The sequence below is a fragment of the Carassius auratus genome, chromosome 22, assembly GCF_003368295.1.
Source record: "Carassius auratus strain Wakin chromosome 22, ASM336829v1, whole genome shotgun sequence".
Classification (NCBI taxonomy): Eukaryota; Metazoa; Chordata; class Actinopteri; order Cypriniformes; family Cyprinidae; genus Carassius; species Carassius auratus.
Window position 1 is genome coordinate 30,147,118 of NC_039264.1, and position 27,185 is coordinate 30,174,302.

General features: G+C 38.6%; 2 pseudogenes; both read left to right on the forward strand.

Annotated features, from left to right (window-relative positions):
* The first annotated feature begins 524 nt into the window (after nt 1-524).
* LOC113040328 (zinc finger protein 239-like) lies at nt 525-3,244 on the forward strand (annotated as a pseudogene).
* Nucleotides 3,245-9,967: 6,723 nt separating this feature from the next.
* The window catches only part of LOC113040324 (zinc finger protein 501-like), a 49,278-nt pseudogene continuing 32,060 nt past the window's right edge, over nt 9,968-27,185 (forward strand).

Genomic DNA, 27,185 nt, shown 5'->3' on the forward strand with positions numbered 1-27,185 from the left:
GAAAACAACGCGATGTCTGTTTTTCATGTCTCCCTTTGTTATATCTAATGTGACCACGCCCCTGCGCTGAATGCTCTATTCAGATTCAAACTGAAGCGCGCGGCTTGAATGCACCCACACAGAAGAAAAAGCAGCGAGACTGTTCAAGTTTATTATTTTACTGTTTGCTTCGCGATGAGAGGAATAAGACATAATTCACCCCAAACAGATGCTAACGCATAGTTTACCGTGGAGGTGTGTGCGGAACAACCAATCAAAACTGACTATGTTAGTTGACCAATCAGAACACAGTATGCTACTGAAAGGTGGGGTTTAAGGAAACTGAATCTTTTGAACAGCTTCGCGCGAACCGTTTGGGGATCTCTGAGAATTGAGGCGAGGTGATATTTTGACAAAATGACAATGTTTTTTAACCTTGGATGGATTTAAACCTAATGTACAGGACTTATAAACAGTGATAGGAAGCTTAGAATTTTCATCTTACTGACTCTTTAATGTGTAATAACTGATTTATCTTTAATTTTGGCAGATCTGCTTCAGTGAAGCCCCTCCCACAACAATCACACCAGCAGTGAAGCTCCTCCCGCTGCAGTTCATCAATAAATGCTGGAATATTCCCATCAGTCTACAAGTGAAGACCAGCATCAAATCATCAGGAAGAAGTGAAATCTGCAGAGACAGAGTTTATTGAAGAATATAGAGAACATGAGAGATCCAGAACCCTGCAGAATGAACCACACTGAAGAACAAACAGGTTGGTGTTTATTCTTCATCCATCATCAATGAGGCAGAAGAAAAATTAAAGTTATCAGCGGTTAATCAGATTTGATGTTTATAGTAGAAACATAATCTAGGAGTTGTAAAAAAATAAAAAATGAAGAAAAAAAAACAATAAATAATATAGGGGAGACTTTCTATCCCCAGGGTAAAAAATATGGACTTAAAGGGATAGTTCACCCAAAAATGAAAATTATGTCATTAATAACTTACCCTCATGTTGTGCCAAACCTGTGAGACCTCGCTTTATCTTTGGAACACAGTTTAAGATATTTTAGATTTAGTCCAAGAGCTCTCAGTCCCTCCATTGAAGCTGTGTGTACGGTCTACTGTCCATGTCCAGAAAGGTAAGAAAAACATAATCAAACTAGTCCATGTGACATCAGAGTGTCGGTTGGAATTTTTTGAAGCATCTAAAATATATTTTGGTCCAAAAATAGCAAAAACGACGACTTGTGTCGAAACAAAGCAGTTCAAAACAGTTCAAAACAGACACCTCAAAACAAAGCAGTTTGTGATATCCGGTTTGTGAACGAATCATTCGCTGTAACCGGATCTTTTTGAACCAGTTCACCAAATCGAACTGAATCGTTTTAAACGGTACGCATCTCTAATACGCATTAATCCACAAATTACTTAAGCTATTAACTTTTTTAATGTGGCTGACACTCCCTCTGAGTTCAAACAAACCAATATCCCGGAGTAATTCATTTACTCAAACAGTACACTGACTGAACTGCTGTGAAGAGAGAGATAAACACCAAGCCGAGCCAGATAATGATTCGTTCACGAATCAAGAACCGGTTGCATCAGTAGTTCTTTCTGACAGTTCGATTCAATAAAACGGTTCACTGACTCTTTTGCGCTCGACATAATGGCGTCATGGGCGATGACTGCAAGCCTTCAGTAGTGTCTGTATTTTTAAGATAGATCATTGTATCTTATTTTTTAAAGATTTCTCTAAATTATCATAATTTTGAGTAGCCTTTTTCTGCTTTTACTTCACATTTCTCAGATTTTTTTCATGGTTTATTTATATTGTAATTTTTAAACCTTTAATTTCAGATCTAATGGAGAGACCACATCATGTCAAAACTAGAGAAAAAACTCTCTCACAGACTGAAAGAGTTTCTTTACGTAAAAGAAAAGCCAAGAAAAGTTTCACCTGCACTCAGTGTGGAAAGAGTTTCACAAAAAAACAGAGTCTTGAGATTCACACGATGATCCACACTGGAGAGAGACCTTACACATGTGATCAGTGCGGGAAGAGTTTTACAGCATCATCAACCCTTAGGAGACACATGATCATCCACACTGGAGAGAAACTTTATGAATGTGATCAATGCGGAAAAACATATTCACATGCTTCATACCTGAAGAGTCACCTGAAAGTTCATTCAAAGGAGAAACCACATTCATGCTCTTTGTGTGGAAAGAGTTTTTCACATCTGCAGAGTTTAAAAGTCCATCAGAAGATACACACTGGTGTGAGAGAACATATGTGTTTTGAGTGTGAGAAGACTTTTATTACAGCTGAAGATTTGAAACGGCACCAGAGGATCCACACTGGAGAGAAACCTTACAAGTGTTCACACTGTGACAAGAGATTCAGTCAGACAGCACCCCTGAAATCACATGAGAGGATCCACACTGGAGAGAAACCTTACAAGTGTTCACACTGTGACAAGAGATTCAGTCGGTTAGGATATATGAAAACACATGAGAGGATCCACACTGGAGAGAAACCTTACAAGTGTTCACACTGTGACAAGAGATTCAGTCAGTCAGCACCCCTGAAATCACATGAGAGGATCCACACTGGAGAGAAACCTTACAAGTGTTCACACTGTGACGAGATTCAGTCGGTTAGGAGACCTGAAAGCACATGAGAGGATCCACACTGGAGAGAAACCGTATCACTGCACTGTATGTGGGAAGAGTTTCAGTTATTCATCTTCTCTACAGAGACATAAAATAAACAAACACTTTAAGTAGTTTATCTGCAGATCCACAGCATTCAAGCTACACTGCATCTCATCCATAGTAATCTGTCATAAGAAAAATAATTTAAATTAGTCGCAGTGAATAAAGATTATCTTCAAGTCCAGCAGTTTCTGTGAGATTCAGATCAACTCAAAGATAGAGATCGTCCACTAAGAACAATATCGAAAGTTTTATTCTCGTATACAAATTTGCTTTATGATATAAGTTATATTGTTATGCTTAATTCCGAGTTTCATTATGTTCAAAGAAGGTTTTTAATGTTCTTGTTCACTAAGCTAAAAAAGAGGCTGATTTTTCACTTCATATTGAGTTGTCTGTTGATTTTTCTAGCATCACGAATGAATACTTTCATAATTTTAGTTACTTCTAAAAGCATCTTACAATAAATTGATAATAGCTTTGGGAGCTTATATTTGCTTCAGGTATTAAATTGTAATCGTCCATTATTGTTTTCTGTTGATTCTTTTTGCATCACTAATAAACAATTTTAATAAATAATAGCAGTGTTGCAAATAAATTAATAGATATGACCATGGAAAATATGTATTGCAAAATCATTGCTTTTGCACTATTTCATTTATGTTTTGCAATTCTTTATTTCCTCTTGCAATTCTTTATTTTTGTTTGCAGAAAGCAAAATTATTTTCCTCAATTTTCTTTTGCAAAACCTTTTTTTTTTTCGTATATATGTGTTACGGCCCATTACCATTTCAAGGCTTGTGAATTCTAAGGACACAGGCCGAACATATAACAAAGAAGAATCACAACCCCTGATGTGAATTCCAAGACGTCTCTATTTAATTAAAGTTCAAAATCAAACATTCACAAATAATATTTATAATAAAGAAAACAGTCCAATGGATAATAAAGAGAACAAACAGTTCACGGGTAGGAAAACTAAGAAAACAGTTCCCTAACTACACCTGCTCTCAGAGTAAAGTTCTTACCTGGCTACCGAAAAATAAAAACAGGTGAGTCTTCCGGACATCTGCTTCCCTCACTCAGTTCTTACTAAATAAGCAAACGTGAACTAATAAATAAATACATACACCACCCGCAACTGAACAATAAGAAATATACTAAATATCAAAACACAACTTTATACGTTAAACCTAAGCTTAACATAAAACAAACAAAAATCGCCTCCAAAAGGGGGTTGGAGACGCTGATGAATGGGAAGCGGAGAGAAAGAGAGCACCGCCATTGCCGTCTCGGAGCCTTTTATCCGGTATCCCCGATGACGTCATAATTCTCACATAAGAAATCCTCCCAAAACGCCACCTACGGACTCAGAAATAATTAATCACACAGATACACATAACAATATGTAAGGCATTATTTTGACTCCATAGTCTGACTGCATACATGCACTCTGACCCCTCATTTACACTGAACACGTGTGCGGCGCATTACGGCTGCAATACGCGCCCATTCTAATCAATGCTTGTGTTTAAATTTCAAAATAAACACCCTGTGCAGACTCCCAAACGTATTGCATGTATATTGGCAATATATCCTTGGTAGGAGACAAGAAATAGACAACGAGAGATTCATTCTGGAATCAGAAAAAACACGTCGGACAGGCAAATCACGTGGTCTCACGCATCCAGTCGCTCAGCTTCTGATATGCTCCCGGTGTGAGTTGGCACCGCGTGGAGGACGGAATAAAACCTTGTCGCAGCCGTAACCCCTCATTTACACTGAACATGTGTGCGGCGCATTACGGCTGCGACAAGGTTTTATTCCGTCCTCCACGTGGTGCCAACTCACACCGGGAGCATATTAGAAGCGGAGCGACTGGATGCGTGAGACCACGTGATTTGCCTGTCCGACGTCGTTTTCTGATTTTGGGGTTTCAAGTACCAAGGATATATTGCCAATATACATGCAATACGTTTGGGAGTCGGCACAGGGTGTTTATTTTGAAATTGACAAGAGATTTTTGACTTTTATTTTGTATTTCCTGTGCGACTTGGACGCGTGTCCGTCAGAAATAGACTAGGCGCCTATATTTAGCGAAGCGGCGCGGAGAGCCGCTTCTGGGAAGCTTCTGAAACGTGCCGCGTCGCGGCCGGTGTAAACACAAGCATTGACTAGAATGGGCGCGATCAGCTCCGGTAGCCGTGTCGCAGCCGTAATGCGCCGCACACGTGTTCAGTGTAAATGAGGGGTCAGACTCACGCATGCGCACTGTTTTAAATGCACGCACACAGGCCAATCAACTTGATAAACAGGATTTAACGGTCGCACAGATAGGCTATTATTGTAGGCTAAGTATATTTATTTAATCCGTTCAAGATAAAGTTTAAGTAAAAGTGTTGTTTTAGATCAATGTTTTTGAAAATCATACAAATGTTTGTAATGTGTCAAGAGCGCATGCGTGAGCCTCAGGCCGGCGACACACTGCATGCGTGGCGCAAGCGTCTCAGCCGCGTGGCGTGTCGGTTTTTAATTCGGCTCCCATGTTAACAGGTTAGAGCTTACAGACCACCTGCGTGAGCCGTGCGGAAAACGCGTGCATACTAGAAATAGAACCGACGCCTATTTTTACCGCGACACGCGCGTGTTGGAAGCGTTTCCAGGCATAATATTATAGGAAAATGTGTTTATATGTCATTTTGTACACAAATACATATGAATTCATGATATTTTGATATTTGACAGTCTATAGGTTGACATAAATTCAGATATAAATGTAATTTAAATATAAATTATTGACGGACACGCGTCCAAGTCGCACTGGAAATACAAAATAAGTCAAAAATCCCTGTCAATTTCAAAATAAACACCCTGTGCAGACTCCCAAACGTATTGCATGTAATATCCTTGGTAGGAGACAAGAAATGGAGGACGAGAGATTCATTCTGGAAGTTGAAAAACACACTGTTATATGACACCACAAATCCTTTTTACAAGGACAATTCCAAAAAGGACAAGGCATGGAGTTTGATTGCACAAGTTTTAGGAGTGGAAGGTGAATACAATAACCTACTAATTATCTTCCTACTACATGATTTTGAAAAGTATCCTATATAACCATTATTTCTATATCTGGTTATTTATATAACCAGTAGTTATGCATCTTGAAAACCACGTAGGACAGGCAAATCACGTGGTCTCACGCATCCAGTCGCTCCGCTTCTAATATGCTCCCTGTGTGAGTTGGCACCGCGTGGAGGACGGAATAAAACCTTGTCGTAGCCGTAATGCGCCGCACACGTGTTCAGTGTAAATGAGGGGTCAAGACACAGAATCCGCCACGCTTCTGGCACGCAGCAGAGACGCCACGCAGCCAATGTGTCACCGGCCTCAGTGTATGGAGGGCCAAAAGGGTCAAATTCACGTGAATTTTATCGCGTCGACAACACGTTAAATACGTGTATTTCACGCGTAAACAACACGTATTTAACGCGTTAAATACGTGTTGTTTACGTGTTAAAAATCAGCGTGTATTTAACGTGTATTTCACGTGTTAAATACACGTGAAGTACACGTGAAGTACGCGTTAAAAATCAGTTTGAACGGGTCAATGTCATTGGCTGCTGAGGACTTGGGTCAAACCACTTCTGTGAGCTTAGAGGGGTGTACCATTCACCGACAGGCAACCATCATTTAACATGCTATAGATCAGCTTATTCCGCCTTATTATTTTGTCCTTTTTTGTATAGACTATAGAAATAATATATTTAAATTGCAGTTTTATTAAATATTTATTTTTTAATAAATATTAATTAAAATTTTGTGGTGATAGTATAATGTTTATAAAAGTTACAGTATTTTGTAATGAAACAGGACTTTTTGTTTAGCTCTTGACTCTCCTAAATATACTATTTAAATACTGTTGCTTTCTGAGTGCCATACACAAAAATACCAACTCATAACTCCACGAATATAGCAAGGAGAGTCAAAAGTTATAGTCTGATTCTACTGTGACGATCCATGGGGCTGTAGTATTTTATTTTGCCCAGCAGGTGTCATGGGGTAACACTTTTTGTGTCTTTAGGTGGCTGGTCTGGGAAGATTGTGATCAGCGAGACAGGTTACAGATGAGGCGGCGGACCCCTCGTTATCTGCCTCACGGCAGAACAAGACAGGCAACAAACAGTCCATACAAAACTCTCCAAACGACTTGACAAGACTAGACAGGACAGGACAGGACTAATGGTCTGTAGAAAAAGCACAAAAACGTCAGAAACATCCAAAGTGGTTAGTAATAATCTAACAGGGAATGGAAAGAGACAGAGCTAGAAATAGAGAGCCTATGATAGGAGATAGAGAGCAGGTGAGCGGAGGAGAAAGAGGAACAGCTGAAGATGATGATAGTAGAGATAAGTGAGCGGAAAGGAAAAGAAAGAACCAGCAGATGGAGACCGAGATAGAAAAGAGAAAGAACTGGGATCATGACAGTTGCAATCCCGACTCGTCATCTCCTCATTAGAAGCGCTTTTAGAGATAAGTACATCTTTATGGGTTATAGTAATTTTTTTTATTTTGTTAAGTAGTTATTTAAAGCTATATATATATGTATATGTATATATATATATATATAGATATATATATATATGTGTGTATATGTGTATATGTTTTCACTGAGTTTCGGTTAATTTTTGTACTCCTATTAAAGACAACACGGCAGAACGAGCAACTGTTTTGTTGATATTGTGTTTACAGTTACGAATAATGTATTACTTTTACCTTTTATGAGCAAAAATGATGGCATATCCAAGGAAAAAATTGCAAGTGATCATGCTGCCGTCTCCCTGTCCTGAAGCATCTCCTCACAAATGATTGGATAGCTTACATTTATCTGGGTCTAACAAACACTGTCATATGCTTCAACTGTTTTATATCTATAGATTTTATTTTAGGCAAATCGTGATGATTTGAGAAGGCTAAATTGATCAAACATATAGGCTCACTGTCTTGTATAGGCTCAAGTGGACTTGTAAGAAAAAAGTTAGGCGCACTAGTGTAACAAGTGAAAAAAATGAGCCTAGAGCCCTGTTGTTTTATTCTACTTCATGAGACCTTTCAGATGACATATGGCACATGTGTATCCGAGTTGTGGGATATTTTTATAAATATTAGAGTACATGGCAAAATGATGATTATTGTTTTTTTTCTCAGCACTATTTTGGAGTTGATCAACATGCTATATGCATTGTAATGCTCAGACTCTAAGCTTTCAAATGATTTCTATTTTTTATTGATTTTAATTCAGCAGTTTGAAAAATATGATTAGTAATATTGATGTGTTGGGGGGGGGGTTGACTGTGGTAGCAGTAGAATACTTCTGTCCTGACCCTAGTACAAGTTTTCATTCTAATCCTGAAAGTCTTAAATGCTTATGTCTTATAACATCACCTGTGTCCCTAATAACTGATTGTCTGATGAGTGCATCGCTGAACAAAAAGTGCAGAATTGCTGAACAAAAAAGAGGTTTCAATAAGTGCCACCTGCTTGGCGATAGCTGTAAATGTAAGCACAATAAAAGCTGTTGATTCCTAAGATGATTGTATTCTAAAGACATATTGATTTCAATGGTTTGTATCTTAAACCTGAATTGATTGCTTATCTCCATTGTAACTATTTCCCCCACACAAATGTTAATGCTCGATGCTAACTTAAGTCTTATACTATCACAAAACATTTGAAACCAGTACTTTAACTAAACTTATGTATGTCCTGAGATATTGAATATCAAATATGATGGATATAAATAATTTATCTTGAACGCTATATTTTTTCTTACATTTTTGTCAGTTATTTCTCAGCAGGAGAATGTGCAAATATATATTTTTATTTACTGAAAGTCAGAGTTGAGCAGTAAGTAGTTACTAGTAATTTAGTTATTTTAATAATATTGGAAAATTTAAAATTCTCTCGATTAAAATGAGCCCAATTATACAATAATCTATCATTTAGATTTGAAGATATCCGTCATCGAATGATAACAAAACAAGAAAAAAACTCCAAATGCACACATGCTACAATATTCTCATGGTTTTACCTTTATAACTTCATGAAACATGCTCTGATTGTGAAAATGGCATATCATTATTTACAGCCGATTCTCAAGATTGAAATGAGTCCTAAATCAAAACAATCCATACAATCTTTCGTATGTAAAAAAATACCTAAACCCATGAATCAGTTGGAGAGCTCTATTAAACATTTGACAGAACGTAGTGTTACAACCCCTTGGATCAAGGAGTAACAACATGAATAGAGAGTCCATACAACATAATCAAATTTGCACAAATATGTGTTTTAATCAGAAAACAGCCATAACCACATTGAGGTAAAACATAAAAAAAATATAAAGATACAAAAACACAACATCAAGCCTTGGACTGATAGCGTGAGTAAGCCAGCATCTTATAGGCAGCATGGTTAATCACAATAAATTTTCCACACCTGCATCACAGCACTTAACCTAAAGACACAAAAAGTGTTACCCCATGACACCTGCTGGGCAAAATAAAATACTACAGCCCCTTGGATCGTCACAGTACAATCAGACTATAACTTTTGACTCTCCTTGCTATATTCGTGGAGTTATGAGTTGGTATTTTTGTGTATGGCACTCAGAAAGCAACAGTATTTAAATAGTATATTTTGACGAGTCAAAAGCTAAACAAAAAGTCCTGTTTCATTATAAAATACTGTAACTTTTATAAACATTATACCATCACCACAAAATGTTAATTAATATTTATAAAAAAATAAATATTTCATAAAACTCCAATTAAATTATATTATTTCTATAGTCTATACAAAAAAAGACAAAATAATAAGGCGGAATAAGCTGATCTATAGCATGTTAAATGATGGTTGCCTGTCTGTGAATGGTACACCCCTCTAAGCTCACAGAAGTGGTTTGACCCAAGTCCTCAGCAGCCAATGACATTGACCCGTTCAAACTGATTTTTAACGCGTACTTCACGTGTACTTCACGTGTATTTAACACGTGAAATACACGTTAAATACGCGCTGATTTTTAACACGTAAACAACACGTATTTAACGCGTTAAATACGTGTTGTTTACGCGTGAAATACACGTATTTAACGTGTTGTCTACGCGATAAAATTCACGTGAATTTGACCCTTTTGGCCTTCCATATCAGTGTGTGCATATCTTCAAAGCGCATGCGTATGGAAAGCAAAGTGCCCAGTGCGCATGCTCGGCTGAGGGTGCATCGTGTCTGCAACAAGGAGATTGGGTACGAGATTATTTCATCGGATTCTCGTGTGACCGTGGTGTTATTTGTTAAAGAAGAGGCTCAAGTAAACCGCATAATAACTAATGGAATTGTGGTAAGTGGAGAATTTATTGTTGTTTCACCACTTGTTGCGCCAACAACTACAGTTACTGTATCTAACGTGCCTCCGTTTATTTCGAATGAGGAAATTGAGCGAGGACTTTTCCGTTATGGTAAATTTGCTAGCGCAATAAAAATGCGACCACTCGGCTGTAAAAACAAATCGTTAATACATAATGTCTTTCAGAAGATAAAGGTGTTCATGTTTCTGGAAGAACCTAATTTAGATGTGTCTTTTTTAGAGTGGTACACGAGAAAGGCATATATGATTTATGGCAGCACTGGAAGCATGAAATGTTATGAATGTGGGCAGGGGCGAAAATCCCATCTAAATGTTGTGGGGGACAATAAACATAACATTTCTCACGAGCAAGTTTTGAAGGGGACAGCAATAAAACAGGCAAAATTGTACTTAAGGATATGTGTACAGAGAGGAAAGCCTTACTATTGCATGGAACCAGTCCATTATCCTTCTTCTCTAAGTTTCTTTCTGGTTCAATGAAAAAGTTGACTAAATTGACCAAAACATTGTTCAAAACTTTTTTTTTTTTTTTTTGCAATATTTTTGAAGTTGTTTACACAATCAAGCCACCAAAATACAATGGAATTTGAACTTAACTTCAACTTTTATTTATATAGCACATTTAATAGGAATGTTATTGCTTCACAGTTATAATTAAAACAAGCATATATAAAAACATTTGCCATGCCTAGCAAAATGAAGGCATACACCCTCACACAAATGTGTATAGTGAGATCGGTATAGACGTGAAAGAGAGGGGGAAAAAATAATAATTTATTACGTCAAAGACTGAGTTGTTCAAAAAGTGGATTCACTCAGTTAGGAAACACCTCCTCAGTGTGTTTCTCAAAATAAGTGCTGTTACTGCTGTAGCTTAGTTTTCAACTTCTTTCATTGGTGAAATGGAGCTAAAACAGGCAATATGGTGCCTAAAATGCACTTAATATTAACTTGTTGTTTATTCAATTTTTATAAAAATCAAAACCACATTTGTTATGCTTATATCTGGAGAACAACTGCACTCTTAGTATGATGTTATATTAGATTAACTATATTAAATTAAATAAACCGACCAGTGGCGGCTCGTGGGTTTTAAAATAGAGGAGGCAAACTAATTGTATTGGTCTGGGGATCCCTGACGATTGTTATTATTATTATTTGCTTAACCACTTTAAAATGCCTTTTTGGTGGCTTTTAGTCAGAAACGGTAAAGAAAATATATCTAATATCGATGCTCATTATAAATAGTTGGTAAATTATCAGCCCTGCCGCTCCGGGAGACGTTCAACCATAAGACTGTATAAAAACAGGTTCAAACTAATAGCACCTAATTAGTTGCACTGAGACAATTTAAATGGTACCAGACATGAGTGTTAGTTCACTTGCATTAATATTTTCTTGTAATAATTTTGATTGAGTAGAAGGAAGAATGGGTGAAGGGATTTAAAATGAAACAAATGGCCAGAAGGGGAGGAGGACTCCTGCTCCTCCACTCTGTGGGGTGTCTCGAAGATGCCTGTGCATGTTTGTATTGTCTGTTTCTCAGGAAATCAAAGTATCTCAGGTTCTTACATCCTTACACTAGCAACAAAAATGGCTAGACTCACATTGATTATACTTGATTGTTTAAAATCTTATTAATAAAAATCTTCCACACTTTCAATGTAATGGTATTACAACTGTGAAATTACAAACAAAATTATATACATTCTGAGACATGAACTGAAATAAATAGTGAATTTTATTAACATTAAATCTTCCTCATTTTCACCTCAAAAACTGGGCCTCCCCTGCCTCACCCGACGAGTCGCAACTGAAACCGACTAAATCATAGTGAACGCGGGAAAATCTAAATGCGCACCCGCACTATATGCGTACACTATGGGTGTGTGTAAGATGTTATTAAACAAGCTAGGTAAACAAACGCCTGTATAAAACAAGGGTAAACGATGTTATAATCGCTAACAGCGCAGACTACATCGGTGACAAAAGTAAATTGGTACACAATAATATTTTTGGACACGATTTATTAATGACTCAGCATCATCTATATTAAAGAGAAAATAATCACGTCATCCGATGTTTAATGTGAATAAAGTAAGCTAGACTGGTGGAGTTACACAACTACTGAAACACGTTGTTTTCTCGGACTGGACTGTGTGTGTGTGTCGGTGGTGGTGAGGTAAAAGGGGAGCAGGCAGTGGACCAGTGTGAGGCAAAGCAGGGGGAACTCGAGATGTTTAAAACTTTTTTTGTTGTTGCTCCATTTGCATTTGTATTGTTTTATTACTTACACATTTAGTTTAACTATATATCATTATATTATTTAAAATACACATATTTTAGGGGGGGACAACCCTCAGATGGGGGGACCGGGGGACCTCCCCCCCACCCCCCGCTATTTCCGCCTATGAATGTGGGGATGGGTCACAAGTGGCTAGCATGCCACAAAAAGTTGGGACTAGTGGGGAGAACTCCGGGCCGAGTACTGCGAATGCATCAGAGGCTGGTTTGGCCCCAGCTGTGGAGGAGCGTGACGCTCAAATTGTTGAACAGTCTGAAAGTGTTATAGATAACGGTCAAAATGGGAAAGTTGTTGCTGAAGCAGAAGAAGGTGAAAATGGTGTAATGAATGACGATGTGAGTGATCAGGTAGTCATATATGGTGAAGTGGCTAGTGTTAATATAGATACATCAAAAGGTGAAGAAATTAAAAGTATTTTAATATACACTATTATACAGTATTAAAAGTTATGCAAGAATTTAAAGTATTGGACGTGTGGAGAACAAGAAATATAGGTATAAGGCAATATACATGGTTGAAAAATTGTGACCGTATAGTTTGTGGTGCAAGACTGGATCGTTTTTATATGAAAGAGATATAATAAAAATAGAATAACTGATGCATGTATTTGACCAAATGTTTTTTCCTGACCATCACATGATTATTTTTGGATTTAAATCTAAATAAGACATTAAGATCTAATTATTACTGGTTTTTAAATGTTAAATTATTACATGATGCTTTTTAAAGTTATTGGAAGATGAAGAAACTTTTACTTGAGAATCCTTGTCAATGGTGGGCTTTGAAAGGCGAATATTTTTTCAGAATTATGCTTTTCATACATCAACAATGGTTAAAACAACAGTAAATGTTTAGCAAAAGGACCCTGAGTTGTTGGAGAAAAAAAATCTTGTAACTGAAAATGGGGATGTACATGGTGATGTGTTGAAGAAAAAAAACTTTTACAAGGGCAGGCAAAAGGAGCATTGATAAGGACAAGATTTTGCTCTTTCAAAGACAAGTGCTTTCTTTTTTAATCTTGAATGAAAATGTGTTAATCAAAAACAAATGTGTCATCTTTGCCATCAGGATGGATGAGTGACATCAAATCCAGTTGAAATGAGAAAACGAACAAGAGACTTCTATCAACATTTATACAGTGCTGAGAGCTGTGATGCTGAAATTGTTGATTTTTTTTATTAAAAAAACTACCTCAGCTTGAAAATGAATAAAAAAAAAAGGAATGAAACGCTTTAATTACTTTTAAGGAACTTAAAGTAGAAATTACGTATTGGCCGTTCTTCAGGAATTGATGGACTACCTGTAGATTTTTATCAACAATTCTGGGGTGAAATAGGACAAGATTTTTATGAAGTGTTGCTAGACTGCTTTAGATGTGAAACTCTTCCCATAAGCTGTCGTCGAGCTGTCTACTAGCCTCTTCTGCTTCCAAAGAAAGAGGACTTGGGACTTCTTAAAGGTCCCATCACATGGATTATTTCCTTTTCTTTAAATGCTTTTTAATGTTTCCTTAGGTGTACCTATATTGTTAGTATGATTTTTTTTTTACATTTAAAATTTAGAAATAAAAAGCATTTTTATATCCTGATATGAGCCCTCTGGCTTGATTGCTTTGTTTGAAGGGGCGTGTCTGCTGCGAGACTCCGAGTAAACGACAACTGTTGTGATTGGCTGACATCTTTGCATACAAAATGCGTATTACATGTGGAACCCCTCTCAAATATATATATATATTTACTATTACAGCTGTCGAGATTAACGAATCATGGAAGTGTTGATTATATAATTATTTTTTCGATCTTTTCCCATCACATGAAAGGCTGCAGTGATGAGCATTGAGTAGACCGAGTCTGTTTATCGCCTGGATGCAGTGATCTCGTCATTATTGCAACACGTTTTCTTCACAAAAAATGCTTTCACCACAACTAACACCAAACACATGAATACAGTAAGACAGCTTTGTTGTGAAGCATAACAGCGTCATTCATTGTAACGTCAGTTTAGGCAAGTGTGCAGATATACTCACGATGTGTGACCGCTCCGAAAAAAAGGGAGCATTCTTTGATCGCTCTCTGTAGTTAAATCACAATTTAAAGAGCCAGTTAGATGAAAATTCTAAGCTTCCTATCACTGTTTATAAGTCCTGTACATTAGGTTTAAATCCATCCAAGGTTTAAAAAACATTGTCATTTTGTCAAAATATCATTTTAAAATTACCTCAATTCTCAGAGATCCCCAAACGGTTCGCGCGAAGCTGTTCAAAAGATTCAGTTTCCTTAAACCCCACCTTTCGGTAGCATACTGTGTTCTAATTGGTCAACTAACATAGTCAGTTTTGATTGGTTGTTCCGCACACACCTTCACGGTAAATTATGCGTTAGCATCTGTTTGGGGTGAATTATGTCTTATTCCTCTCATCGCGAAGCAAACAGTAAAATAAAAAACTTGAACAGTCTCGCTGCTTTTTCTTCTGTGTGGGTGCATTCAAGCCCCGTTCAGCGTGGGGGCGTGGTCACATTAGAATGAAGGGAGACATGAAAAACAGACATCGCGTTGTTTTCATATGGATTACTTTATCACAGAATATCTGTAAGCAGCACTTGTTTAGTTTTAAAGTAGACATGTCAAGCTTTCTATAGATATCTCTCTCATGTTACACTTCATTTTAATGACGTGTTTGTACATGACGATCAGCACAAACAAAGGCTGCAGACAGCACACATACTGATAAGACGCTCGGGAGAAAACAGACCCATAACTTCATAATCATACTTCGCGTGGTGATTCGGAGATAATAATAAATAATAATGCTCGTTGTTCTAAATAAAGTTGGTAATGAACCATCTTTTATGGCCAAACGCTTTGAAAATCCCGCTGTACTCACAGAGATTAGAAAAGCAGTCATCAGTGAACACAACAAAAGGGATTTGTTGTACTGCTAAGGTATTGTGGTGAAAATGAATTTTAACCATTGGCTCTTCTGATCTTCATTCTTTGGCAGTGAAAATAAAACACACTGTCTCCTCGACATGATGCTCTCACACCAAACAGAGCGTCTGTGTGGGGGGGTGGGGCAGGTCAGAGTTCAGTTTCTCCCAAGACGGTAGGCGGAGATTATTATGCAAAGTGCTCCTAGTGACGTACATAGAGATGGGCAAAAGATTTGAAATCTATAACGACTCGTTTCAGCGATTCAGAGTCGACTCCTTACTTTAGAAGCCAATAACTTTATAAATCGTGTACTTTTTGGTTTAATTATTTGCACATTGTTTACACAGATGGACAGCTACATCATACACTGTAATACAGGAAATTTTTGATTTCCCATCTGTGTGGCTCTTTAAATCACAGATTTGTTTCATGCTACTAAGAGAAACAACGTGAAGTTGATCGTTTAGTCACTGGCTTCATTCACTGATGCATAAACAGTATTAAACGATTTAGAAAGTAAGTCTGTGTGAACTTGAATAATTAGCTACACATCAGAAATCACTGATCACAGATCAGGCATTAATGAGCACTGTTACTCACTGTTTGTGCCGGTGCCGTTGAATCCATATCATAAAAGTCTGTTTGAAACGCCTGTGCTGACATTGCGACTGAATTATATGTAAATATTTGGGCGGGCAAAGCAGAGAAAGGGGAGGTAACCTTTCTCCTTACAACTTCACAAGGAGGAGATTCAAGATCAGCCCAGTTGAGCTTCCATTTTCTCAAAGGCAGAGAAAGATAGCAAAATCTCGATTTACACAGATTAAAATTTCTAGAAACTTGGGAACCATATACAGGCTAGGGGAACTCATATTAATGTTAAAAAACCTCAGAAAGTTTTTACAGGTTATAATCAACATTAATCATTTTTATCATGTTAATTTTGGAGTTCTGTCACTTGATCAAGAAAAAGCTTTTGATCAAGTTGATCAGGAATATCTTTTTAATGTGTTAAGTATTTTGGGTTTGGTGACAGATTTATATCTTATATTCAGTTGTTGTACTGTGATGTTTATGTTATGGTTAAAGCGGGCGGTGGATTGAGTGAACCAATACCTGTGTCGAGTGGTTTTAGACAAGGATGTCAGCACTGGATCCATGCAGCTGCAAGTTATTTACGTTATTTAAGAGGGTGGTCAAGGCTTGGTGGATGTGAGGAGTAGGATTCGGGCCTTTCGGATGCATGCTGTGCAGAAATAAAATGACAAGCGCAATTTTGAAGTGGACAGGTCGACTTGATAAACACCAGTTTTTAGTGAAATTGAAAATTTCAGGAAGAAATTACAGTAGTGAGCTTCCACTTTTTTTTATAAGTCTGTGCTCCGGGTTGGGGAGTAACGGAATACATGTAACGGCGTTACGTAATCAGGATACAAAATTCCAGTAACCGTAATCCGTTACAGTTACGTCAAAAAACGAAGTAATCAGATTATAGTTACATTTTGGGGAATACTTTCAGGATTACAATGGTTTCATTTAAAACTATATAAATGAGTATTTTGGCATAATAAACACTATATTAAGCGCAGCTTGATTAATGATTCATGCGAGTGTGCCACCCGCTTTCTACAATCTCCTCAGACGCAGATTGATTCACTGCTGCTAAACGATATGCTGCCTGCGGGCAAAAACGCGTTCATTTCATGGAAATTCCGCTGCTATTTTGTTTTCAAAGAAGAAAATGCTAACAACATGGTTGTACAGTGGAAACTGTGCCTTCCAGCAATGATATTCTTATCCCTTGGTCAAGCAGCTCTTCATGAAGTACAATACCACATTGCCTTCTAGTGCTCCCGTTGAACGTTTATTTAGTTATGGGGGAAATGTACTTACATCATCTCCCACCTCTAGAAGAAAAAAATATTTTTTTTGCAATCCGTCCCTTCAAATTCATAAACTGTTCCCTCGGATTATCAAAACGTGCCCACAATTTTCCATTCGTGCACTCAGATTTTGTAAACCGTACCCTCGTTTTTTGAATCCGTACCCACAAATTTATAATCGGTGCACACGCTTTCGCAATCCGTTCCGGAATACGTGAGTACGGTTTATAAACTGAGGGGACGGATTGCAAAACTGTCGCCACGGATTGATTTTTTTTTCTCCTACAGGTGACGTGCTGGGCTTAATGTCCGATGACCACATGGAGCAAGTCCTCCTCCTTCGTTACAACAGAAATCTGAATGAACAGTTTGAATGCACATTCTGTCTTCATTTACCTATGCCAAATGCTGCCAAAAGACTAACTGCAATTTTTAACAGGATTAATATATACTTTTTAAAATTAGTTTTATATTTGCAAGGAGAAAAAAAAATTGTATTCTGTTTTCCTTTTGATGAAACATTTTTCATTGTCTAAAAATTAAGTTCTTACTATATTTGCTTGGGAAAAAAATGAATTTGTATGCTCTATTTTCCTGTTGGAGAAACATTTCCATTGTCTTAAAATTATTTCTTATTATATTTTCTTGAAAATTCAACAAAATAATCTGTAATACCAATACCATGCACTAGATGTCTGTATAGTCCTTTACATATATATTAATTCAGGGCTGTGATATTCTTAATTAATAAATGTTGTTGTTTTAAAAATATATATATTTGACCTTGAAGTAATCCAGAAGTAATCTTAAAGTAATCAGTTACATTACTTTCATATTGTGGTACTTGGACTACGTTACTTTTTTTATGAAGTAATTAGTAACTGTAACGGAATACGTTTTTAAAGTAACCCTCCCAAGCCTGTCTATGCTACAGATATGGAGAACTGTTTTTAGAGTGGAGCGAGACATGGATGACTATGGACATTGGACTCTAGAGGAACCATTGTTCTTCAGCCCAGTGACTGAAACAAGACTGCTGTCCTCTGTGGGTGTGAGGAGATGTTTACTGAGGAATGGTGTTACAAAACTTGGACATCTCTTGGATGAGAGGGGCTGGAAGTCCATTGAGGCACTTCAAGTAATGACAGGTTTAAAGTCATTACACCTTGTTTAAAGGGGGGGTGAAATGCTCGTTTTCACTCAATATCCTGTTAATCTTGATTACCTATAGAGTAGTACTGCATCCTTCATAACTCCAAAAAGTCTTTAGTTTTATTATATTCATAAGAGAAAGATAGTCTGTACCGATTTTTCCCAGAAAAACACTAGCGCCTAGAGGCGTGACGTGTGGGCGGAGCTAAAGAGTCACGAGCGCGAGTAGGATTTTGTGTTGAGCGCGTCTGGAAGCTGTGACACAGATCCAGAGGCTGAAATTTAACAAGAGCAGCATCAGCAAAGGCTTCTCTATGTGGTATGTACTGAAACTGTATATATTTGCTTAGCGGTTTTGGAAAATGACTAAGTTCCACTTTGTCGTCTTTTTTTTTTTTTTTTTTAAGCTGTACATGTGGAAAGTGCAGTTTGATGACAACATCGCATGTTGTTTACTTGATGTGCTTACACGCCGATAGCTAAGTTAACAACACAGAGATATTTGAAGCAGTTTTACTCGTGCAGTTTGATGACAACATCGCATGTTGTTTACTTGATGTGCTTACACGCCGATAGCTAAGTTAATAACACAGAGATATTTGAAGCAGTTTTACTCACCGCCTGCGGTTCCAACACACGATCGTGACCCTTTTTCGTTGGGATTGCATTATCCTTAAGAAATAAACGATGTGCAAATCCGTCGTCAAACTGGGCCTTGTTTGTAAAACAAGCATCTTCGAAATGCAGGGGAACAAACACAAACACTTGCACAACTCCGTTGATGCTCTGTAAAAAATAAACTCCATCCACTGGTCCCTTAATGCTGTTTCTCTTTTGGTAATCTGTGCAGGGTTGTCTTGCCCTGGCAACCAAAAACACACTCCTTTTGTGACATTTCGCGACGCTCTCGCTGTGATGAGTGATTGTCTGTGCACAGCCTCTCTCTGCTCTGCTATACGGGAGCGCGCGCTCTATGGCTCTTCCGGCAGACGCGCCCTTAGCACCCATATAAGGAAATTCCGCTCCATCTAACGTCACACAGAGCCATACTCGAAAAAAACTTTCCGAAACTTGTGACAAACCGGAAGGAGTATTTTTGGAACAGAAATACTCCTTCAAACGTACAACTTAATTTTTGAAACTTTGTCCATGTTTAGCATGGGAATCCAACTCTTTAACAGTGTAAAAAACTCAGTATGCATGAAATAGCATTTCACCCCCCCTTTAAAAAAGGTTGAAATAAGACATTTTTTATGTATAACCAAGTGGTTGCAGAACTTGGATAGGGTTAAGACAAACACAGAACATGAGCGATGGTCAAGTCCTTCCAGAAATAAACATTTCACCTGTCATGGATGAGGAAGATGGCGGTGAAGTTGTGGACTCGATTTTATCTTTTAAGACCCCTCAGTTAGGCAATTTCAAGGACGTGTCTAAGAAAGCAATATATTGCACTTCAGTTAAAATCACACACCGAGATACTTTGAAGAAACAAAATGTTTCTCGATGGCCCGAACTGTTACAGCCAGACTTTCTCGTGCAGGACAGGTGGCAGACCCTGTATAAACTCCTTGTAGAGAAGCGTACTGCTGTTCTTCAGTGGAGGATCATTCACGGGGCCATAGCTACAGACTGACATGTAGCTCACCTGAACCCGGCAGTAGTTGGGGAATGTCGTTTTTGTAGGAATCAGGAAGATCTAGAACATTTGTTTTTAAGGTGTAGCAGATTGCGAGACCTTTTAAAATTTGCTTAAGGACTGGTTTAGAAGATTTAATGAGGAACTTTGATGAAGTTTTTATTGGGGGAATGAAATCTATTTTCTAAATGAGGAGGAAAATCTGTTTATTGAATTATCTTATTGATACAGCTTAACTAGCCGTTTGGAAAACAAGGAAGAACTAAGGTCTACAGTTTGCTACAATATATTCTGAAATGATGTTTAGTCGATTGGTAGAGGGTTAAAATTGACTGAAAATTTAATTTGCTTATTATAGACTTACAATGTGGTGTTTTTTTGTGACGTGAGTATTAATGAGGTACTATGTACAGTTGAAGATGATCAGCTTTGTGAATTTTTAAAGCAATATAATTAAATTAATTTTAATTCCTGTTTTTTTGAGGATTTTTTTGTCAGTAATATAATGTGATTATATTATACAGTACTCGATGGCGCCGCGGCATGGCTGCTTCAGTGCTTGGCTCTCCAGTGTTTGTACTGTTTTTGTTCATTTTTCCAGTTTTTTGTTTAACAAACACGATCAGTTTCACCAGGGATGAACTGCTGAACATTCGGCAGAACACACCACAAGATCTTTTACCGGATTTAAATTATTCAGACGTTTTACTGAACGTTGTTATCGGAGGAGCGGCGGTGCTGATCAAACGCTTCAGGACGCGCAGACGGGGGAAGCGAGCGGGAGCGCTCTTCAGACTCAGGAAGCGTGGATTTCGAACGCCGTTGCCTAGCATCCATCTGGCAAATCTCCGCTCTCTACCCAACAAAACAGACGAACTCCTTTTGCTCTCTCGGACAAATAAGGATTTCTCACACTCTGCTGCTCTGTGTTTCACGGAAACCTGGCTGAATGACGCCATACCGGACAGCGCGCTCCATCTGCCGGACTTTCAGCTGTTTAGAGCGGATCGCGAATCAGAATCACCGGGGAAATCGCGCGGCGGCGGGACATGCTTTTACATCAATGAATGGTGGTGTACAGATGTAACTGTGTTAAAGAAGATGTGCTGTCCTGATCTAGAAATGCAGTTTGTCAACTGCAAGCCGTTCTATTCGCCCCGGGAGTTTCACTCGTTCATTCTGGTTAGTGTTTACATCCATCCGCAAGCGCACGTGAGCTCAGCTTTACAGAAACTCGCTGATCAGATCACAGAAACAGAACAACAACACCTGGACTCTGTTTTAATCATTCTTGGGGATAAAGCTGATTCATCTTATTCCATCATACAAGCAGAAACTTAAATCTGCTAAACCTGTAGTAAGGACTGTGAAGAGATGGACCAGCAAAAAAGGATTTACAATCTTGTTTTGACATTACTGATTGGAGTGTTTTTGAAGCTGCTAGCACCGATCTGGACGAACTCACAGAGACTGTAACATCCTATATTAGTTTCTGTGAGGATGTATGCATTCCTACCAGGACTTATTTAACATTCAACAATGATAAGCCATGGTTTACAGTAAAACTCAGACATCTTCGTCAGGCCAAAGAGGATGCTTACAGAAATGGGGACAGGGTCTTGTACAATCAGGCCAGGAACACACTGAACAAAGAGATCAGAGCGGCTAAAAAGACCTACGCTAAAAAGTTCAGTTTGGAGAGGACTGAGGGCCATCACAAACTACAAGACACCATCCCCTTGCACTGAGGCTAATCAACGGCTTGCTAACGACCTGAATGAGTTTTATTGTAGATTTGAAACCCCCAACACCCATTCTGACCATCTCCCTACACAACTATTAACACCTCCTGCAATCCCCCGCTCCACACCTCCTGCTCTTCAAATCTGTGAAGATGATGTGCACCAGGTCTTCAAGAAGAACAAAAGAAGAAAAGCACCAGGCCCAGATGGCGTTACACCAGCCTGTCTGAAAATATGTGCTGACCAGCTGGCCCCCATCTTTTCACAGATCTTCAACAGATCCCTGGAGTTGTGTGAAGTGCCTTCCTGCTTCAAACGCTCCACCATAATCCCCATTCCAAAGAAACCCAAGATAACAGGACTTAACGACTGTCGTCATGAAGTCGTTTGAAAAACTGGTTCTGGGTTACCTGGAAGAGATCACTGGACCCTTACTGGACCCCCTGCAGTTTGATTACCAAGCAAACAGGTCCGTGGATGATGCAATCAACATGGGATTGCACTTCACCCTGCAACATCTGGACAAAACGGACTTATGTGAGGATTCTGTTTGTGGACTTTAGTTCGGCTTTTAACACCATCATCCCAACAACCCTCCAGACCAAACTGACCCAGCTCTCTGTTCCTAGCTCTATCGGTCAGTGGATCACCAGCTTTCTGACGGATAGGAAACAGTTAGTGAGACTGGGGAAATTCACATCAAACAGCTGCTCCACCAACACTGGCGCCCCTCAGGGATGTGTTCTCTCCCCTCTGCTCTTCTCCCTGTACACCAACAACTGCACCTCTAAAGACCGTCAAGCTGTCAAGCTCCTGAAGTTTGCAGATGACACTACAGTCATAGGCCTCATACAGGACGGTGACGAGTCTGCTTACAGACAAGAGGTTGAGCAGCTAGCTGTCTGGTGCAGTCTTAACAACCTGGAGCTGAACACGCTCAAAACAGTGGAGATGATCGTGGACTTTAGGAGAAACCCCCCTGCACTTTCCCCACTCATCATCATGAACAGCACTGTGACTGCAGTGGAGTCATTCAGATTCCTGGGGACCACCATTTCTCAGGACCTGAAGTGGGACAATCACATTGACTCCATTGTGAAAAAGGCCCAACAAAGGTTGTACTTCCTTCAGCAGCTGAGGAAGTTTAACTTGCCACAGGAGCTGCTGAAACAGTTCTACTCAGCCGTCATTGAGTCTGTACTGTGTACTTCTATAACTGTCTGGTTTGGCTCAGCAACAAAATCAGACATCAGAAGACTACAGAGAACTGTTCGGACTGCCGAAAGGATTATTGGTGCTCCCCTGCCCACCCTTCAAGAACTGTATACATCCAGAGTGAGGAAAAGGGCTCATAAAATCACTCTGGATCCCTCACATCCAAGTCACCCCATTTTTGAACTTTTGCCATCTGGCCGGCACCTCAGAGCCGCAAATACCAGAACAGTAAGGCACAAAAACAGTTTCTTCCCCCAGGTAATCTACCTCATGAACAGTTAAATGTTCCCCACTTATGCTTATGCAAACAAAAGTGCAATATCCTATATTTATTTGTTACCCCTCCATCCTAGAACATCCCTGCATCTTATTCAATCCTATTCCATTATCATTTATAGCACAATTGTTTATACACTTATGTGTTTGCCTACAATTTTTTTTTTTTTTTTTGTGTTGGTGTCTCTGTGTACTGGAAGCTCATGTCACTAAAACAAATTCCTTGTATGCGCAAACATACTTGGCAATAAAGCTCTTTCTGATTCTGATTCTGATGTAGCTTTATAGAGTAATAAAGTGCTTGTTAAACCCCTCTCTCTCTTTCTCTCTCAAAATGGCCATATGTGAGAGAGACATTTTTTTTAGTAGTGTGCATCACTGGATATAGCTGTCGGTCATTTAACATTTTCTATCGTTAAAAGTTGACTAATATTAATAAATATAAGTGATTGCAGCTTCGTCTTCGCTCTCTTTAGTGTTAAACTGAAGATTTGTGCTCTGCTTTGAACAGTAAACCCCGCCTACTTTGATTTGATTGGCCATCTCAGTCATTTTGACATTGACTAACGCTGTTAGACCGCTGAGGCTTTGATCTGCAGCCCCTAGTATGTGCAGTGGTCACGCAAGTCTGTTGATAGTTTCATAATATTTATAGCTCCTAATAAGCTGTGTGACCATGAGAAGTTATTACCTCAAAATGTACATCAGTATGCAGTTTTCCCTATTGCTCGCGTGCCAGCGATTGTCCTTTTGAATCTCACTGTTGGCAGAATCAGGCAGTAAACAGTGCAGTCCGTAAAGGAGAGATGCGAGGCATGAACACTGGCATCAACACTGTTCAAAGTAGGGTTGTCAAAAAAAATGCGAATTTCGAATATCCATCGAATTAAAAATAAAAATCCACATTCGAATGCAAAACCGTTGCATTCAAATTTTAGGTGTGCGTTAAGGAGGCTGCTTTAAGGCCAGACCCGGGTATTGAGAGTGAGGAGTTGTCGTCTTAGCACAGAGCCCCTCCCCTCGATATCACACTCTCCGCCATGTTGGTAGGACACTGCTGTGGGTGGGTGCAGGACACTACAAGCCTCCAGGTGATGAAAACAGTGTTGTACCGGCCAAAGTAAGTTTATTCACATGCGTTTTAGCGTGTTGTATTTACATTGCATTTAGCAGACACTTCTTGACCAAAATGACAAAGTAACTTAAATAGCTGCGACTGTTTCGTAAACACTAGATTGTAAGGAGATGTTCAATGTACACAAACGTTTCAATTTTATTTTTTTGATGTAGGCTAAAGCTGTGTATGTTTAGTTATAATTAGATTTTAGCCCAATGACACATATTGTACCAGGTATTTGTGTTGGGGCTGCAAAGTGGACAAACCAGTTCTGGGTAAGCTATGGTAGTTAAATGTGTGATTGCAAGATGTAAATGTCCTGGTTCGATAAAATCCATTAACATAGTGAATGCAAGGTGACTTACATCATAAACAATATAATTCACAATGTCCATATGTGTGCACGGCGGTAAATGCTCCAGGTCTCTGTGCCGCTTCAGGGAGCTCCTATGGGTCGATATTTTGGATGCCTGAGAGCTTCTCCAAAAACCGCTGTTTTGTGCTTGGTGTGAGCTTGTTCCTTTTAAGGTCCCCTTTCTTTCGCCTTATCTTTTTGCATTGCTTTACTTTCTTCCTTTCTCATATTCGTAGATCTGTGTCTGCTCCACCGACATAATAAATGCTAAAAAAGTTAAAGAGCTCGGAAATGATTAGTCACGCCTCTGTGAAGTTCTGAAGGCATTGCCCCTTGCAACCGATAGCGTGTCCTACCTAAGGCTGAATATTGTTCAAAAATTTCAAAAACAACACAAATACATTAAACACAAAACTTGTATTTTTCACCTTAATTAAAACAAATTCTGATAACACTTCACAATCACACTTCACACTTGGTATAAATCCTAACTTGGCTAAAATTAACAAAAAAAGAGAAACCTTTTGCCACAACATGAACATATTATAAATAAATACATTTTATTGTGTACATGCTAATATTGAACCAACTAAAATGCAAAGGAATGTAAAAAAAAAAAAAAAAAAAAAAAACTTTTTAGTGCAAAATCAAACTGTATTTGTGGGTAACCAACCGCTCAGCAGTTTTGTTTTTTTCAGAAAGATCAACATGTCGGCTTTTTCTCAAGGGCAGAAAGCTTTGCCCGCTTCTACAAACAGAAAAAAAAGGCAACATTACTGGGTAGCCAGACTCAAACATGCATCTTTTCTTCTGAAAATGAAGCAGGAAGAAACAGGATGTCCGTATATATTTACCTGTTGCTGTGTTGTCACTGGCGCAGCGCAAGCTTCATCAGATAAGTCATCACCACTTACTGCCTCTTCATTGTCTTCATCAGGCTGCTGGGCCTGAGTCCTTTCACCTTTATTCTGTATTTGGGGGAAACCCAGGTATCATGTACATTGATTTAATTTACAATGGAAGAGGGTAGAGAAAGATTACCAGTAATAAGAAAATTAAACACACCTGATGATGTGTGGCCCTATTAATCAGCTCCTTCTCTACTCTGTCCCACACTGCATCTGCCACTCTTGGGTCTAAGGCTGTGCTTTCCTCCAAAAACTGCCGAATGCACTCCTCCTGCAAGACAAGAACATAGTATAGAATTTAGATTTCTGAGTATACCTCATGAAAACAATTGAGGAATCAATAGGATTATGATACTCACTTGGTATCTTTTTGAAAGATCACCCCAGATTTTTTCTTTGATGCACTTAGTAAATGTGGAGTCCTTTGCACTTATAGTGAAGTTGTTCTCAAGTTTCCCCAAGATGGGCAGAATCTGACCCAATGTTGGAATCCTTTCAGCAGACATGCAAAGTGTTGAAGTATACAGTTGCTTCATGACTTTAGCAAACTGCTCAGCTTTTCTGAAGTCATCATCAGTAACTCGCTCCAGTCTGAAAATAATAATAAAAATAATAATAATAATAATAATAATAATTTGTTACATTCATATAGCGTTTTTTCTAAGATCTTAAAGCACTTCACATATGAAAATGTCCACATACATAGTTTTATTAACAAGATTAAACCGCTTAACAAAAGATATTTAGCACTGCACTGATAGTAGAACAAACCAATTCAAATACCTGTCCTTCTCCATTGACCTCTTTAACCTTAGCATCAATGGCAGCTGCCTGGATGGCAGGGAACTGCTCAAGGAACCTCTCCACCATTAGAAATAGGCTATTCCACCTGTTCTTAACATCCAAGATGACTCCATGCTCTGGAAGGCCTACAGAGAGAGACCAATGGGTCAAACTGGTTATCCATTTGGGTTAAAAGTTAAACAATTTAATCAAAACATGATAAGTTTAGCGTATTATGATTTCTACTTACCGAGAGGTTTCTGCTTTTCTTTTAAGACAGGTTTAGCCAGGCTAGACCTCTTCAAACAGACAACCATTGCATGGATCCTTCCTGCCCACCTTGAAACGGAGGGCACATTGTACAGTTTTTGAGCAGCTATGTTTAGTGTGTGAGCAAAGCAGCCAATCTTTATTATGCTCATCTTTTTCACTGCCACATCCATGTTTGCTGCATTGTCTACAGTGATGGATACAACTTTGTGCTTTATTTCAAATTCATCTAGAATTTCTCCTATTTCCTCTGCTATGACTCCCCCTGTCTGGGACATGTAGACTTCCCTTGTGTGGAGTACATTCCCCATCATGGAACCTTCTTTCACATAGTGGACCGTAACGGTCAAATAGTGGTCTTTAGCCACACTGGTCCACCCATCAGCAGTCACAGCCACATCAGCCACAACTTGCAACTTTCTCTTCAGATTTCCTTTTTATACTGCATACCATGCAGGAAAAAGTGTATTTGACAACATGTCT